General features: G+C 60.5%; 1 long non-coding RNA gene across 1 annotated transcript; it reads left to right on the top strand.

The window, feature by feature from the left end:
• The first annotated feature begins 44 nt into the window (after positions 1–44).
• LOC148217483 (uncharacterized) lies at positions 45–826 on the top strand. The gene is made up of 3 exons (XR_015801048.1): positions 45–164; positions 324–461; positions 697–826. It is a non-coding gene; the product is annotated as an uncharacterized LOC148217483 (long non-coding RNA).
• The last annotated feature ends 2,156 nt before the right edge of the window (positions 827–2,982 follow it).

Raw genomic sequence — 2,982 nt, 5'->3', positions numbered from 1 at the left:
TGCACCCTCCCCCCACCTCAGGGTCTTACTCCCTTTTTCCCCCTGCTAGGTTGATGCGTCGTGGCTTGATGCCCTTGTGTACCCATGTCGCACTCCACCTACTCCAGCTGCTCAGCACACAGGAGCCACGCTGGGATCTGCCTTTCCTGGCATTCACTGTGGAGGTGAGCCTCTTGGCCAGAGCTCCCTCCCAGCTCTCTGTCCTCTCGTCACCACAGCTGCCTGGGACACTGCCCGTGCCCTGTGCTGATCTCTCAGCCCAGCCCTGTGTGGTTGCGCGCTCCTGCCGGCCGGGTCCGCTGTCACTGCCCTGTGCCTTTCAGGTCCTGGACTGCTTGGATTTCACTCAATGTGCTGACAGCATCCTGGAGATCATGTCAAGGAACCTGCAGAGCAAGTACAGGGAGAGACGTCGCCTGGCACTCAGATGCCTTGTGGTGCTCAGCAAGGATCCCTCGATGGTGAGAAGGGGGCAGCGGCTGAAGCTGTGCTGGGGAAAGCTGCCCCTCGGGCTGCCTGGGCTTCAGGAGCTGCAGCAGATGCTCCCAGCTCTCCTGCCTCACCTCCCTGAGTTCATCACGACAGGCCTTTGGCCTCTGGGCCCTGTGGCAGCAGGGTGGGGTTGCAGTGCCAGCACGGCAGTGGTGGCACTGTAGCCGTTCTTGGCTTCACAGCACAGCCTTGTCTTCTACACAGGCCAAACGTATACGCAGCCTGTCTCGAAGCCTCCTGGAGCTGCTGGGTGATGCACAGAGAGAGGTGATTGGCATGTCCCTCTCTGTCTTCATAAATATCTTCCAGGAAAAACACCTCATGATATCTAGCACTGCTGCTACAAAGCTGGCTGTGCCACTCCTGTCACTACTGGAAAATGTAAGGCTCTGTGCCCCCAGCCATGAGCACTGGCTGCTGCCCCGAAACTTTGTGCCTTCCTGATGTTTGGGCCTTCGCCCAGGTGGGCTGTACAAGTTGCTTCTGAGGTCTTTTCCTCCTTCTTTCCTCCAGGATAGCAGTCATGTGCAGCAGCTTTCCGTTCACCTCTTCTGCAAGGTGATGGACTTGGTAGTGGACAAGGGAAAAACGGCCCTGGAGAGAATTGTGAGCCAGAGCCTGCTCCCACTCTTCTTCCACTGCCATGATGAGAACCAGGAGCTGGCAAAGGTAAAGTTTTGTGTGATGCTGGTGGATGTCTGGAAGGGGCTCGGCTGCCTCCTGCAGGTCCTGGCACCTCCCGGGCTGCAGCCTCCTGCACGCCTTGGCACAGGGACGCGGCTCCTGTGCCCTGAGCTGCGGTGCCATCTGCACATCTCTGCTGCTCTCCAGGCCTCTCGAGAAACGCTGCTTTGTGCGGCCGGGTTCTTGAAGAAGACGGATCTCCAACAGGCGCTGCAGACAGAAGAGCTGTGGATGTTTGCCGAGTGCCTGGTAAGGAGGGCCTGGAAGCGCCAGGCTCAGCCTGGACAAGCCCCCTGAGCGCGGTGCTCACTGTGTGCGCTTGGCAGCTGTGGCCCTGCCCAGGGCTGCACGCAGGAGCCGCACGGGCTCTTCTCCAGGCTCCTGTGGGCCCGAGCCGGGCGCCGACGGAGCCCCGGCCCAGCGGCTGCTGGCCGCGCCTCAGGGCTGTGCGGGCAGGGGAGGCCGGGGCCGGCCAAAGCGGGGAGCGCCTGGCAAAGGGGCACAAAGCCCGGCCCGACCCTTCCCTCCCGCCGCTCTCTCCAGCTGGCAGACGACAGGAGCCGAGCGGCCGAGCACCTGCGCCAGGCCCTGCCGTACCTGCAGAGCCCACAGCAGTCCGTCCAATTAGCGGCCATCAGGTTCATGGGTGAGCCCGGGCTCCCTCCCCTCCCCTCCCCTCCCCTCCCCGCCCCGCCGCAGCTCGGCCCCAGCCCCGCCTGCGGCCCCGGCAGCGCGGCATCCGGGCCCGGCGCCGTGGAGCCCCGGCTGCCCTCGGGGCTGCTGCCGCCCTGTGTCGCAGCCGTGCCCTTGGGCGTCAGGATGCAGCAAGGGCCCGGGCTGAGCCCTGCCGGGCCACGAGGGCGTGTGGCCACAGGGCTGGCAGCGCCGCTGGCAGGGAGCTGTGCCGCTGGACAGAGCCGTGACGGGCTCTGTGTTCCCAGGGATCGCCGGGGCACGCATGAGGAAGTAGAAGAATGAGCTCCAGGTGCTCAGTGCGGGTGAGTGAGGGCAGCGGGCTGGCAGCGGGGGCTGGCAGGTGGAGTTGCAATCCCTGTCCCGGCTGCGGAGGGCTTTGCTCCCTGTGTGGATGAAGGGTGGCGTGGGCAGAGCTCCGAGTGTTTTATTGGGACACAGGCGGGATTCTTGGCCTGCACCTTGCAGCCGATCCCGTTGGCAACTCCTCTCTGCTGGCCATTGCAGGAGCTGAGTGGGCTGCCCTTGGCAGGAAGGTCTACTTGGATTCCCACAGATCCGGGCTCTGACTGTGACTCTTCTCTCTTCCAGCCATTCACACCCCAAGGAAACAAACCAGTCCATCCCACTGGAACCTGAATATTCAAGACCAGTTTGCCAACAGAGCTGAAGAATTAGGTTCCTCTGAGCGACACAGTGAACCAGTGTCCCAAGAACAGCACCAGGAGACACTGAAGAGGACACCACATGCATATCTCACTGGAGCTCCAGGCACAGCTGATGATTGGCACAGCTGAACCTGTGGGAAGCTCGCATGGCTTCAGCCCTCTCCCTGCCTGTACATAGCTCTCTCCCTCTAGCCCTCAGACCACGCCAATCCCTGTTTTCCCTTCCACCTCATTCCTTTGCTTTGCAAAGTATATTATCTCCTACTAGTGGTTCTTTGTTTATCCTTTGTCAAAAGAAATAGATTAAAGTCTTTTGTTTGTTAAAATTGTGTCTATTAAATAAACAATTCATTTTGTAATAGACTTAAACAACCATTATGAAGAACTTGTGAGCAAGAGCGGTTTTGGGGTGCTGCCCACCTCAATAAAGCCAATGACTACTGCC

Source organism: Sturnus vulgaris, unplaced genomic scaffold, assembly GCF_052056855.1.
Source record: "Sturnus vulgaris isolate bStuVul1 unplaced genomic scaffold, bStuVul1.hap1 Scaffold_817, whole genome shotgun sequence".
In the NCBI taxonomy this organism is placed as follows: domain Eukaryota; kingdom Metazoa; phylum Chordata; class Aves; order Passeriformes; family Sturnidae; genus Sturnus; species Sturnus vulgaris.
The sequence above is the reverse complement of the archived record's forward strand: the minus strand, read 5'-3'. Positions and strand labels throughout refer to the sequence as shown.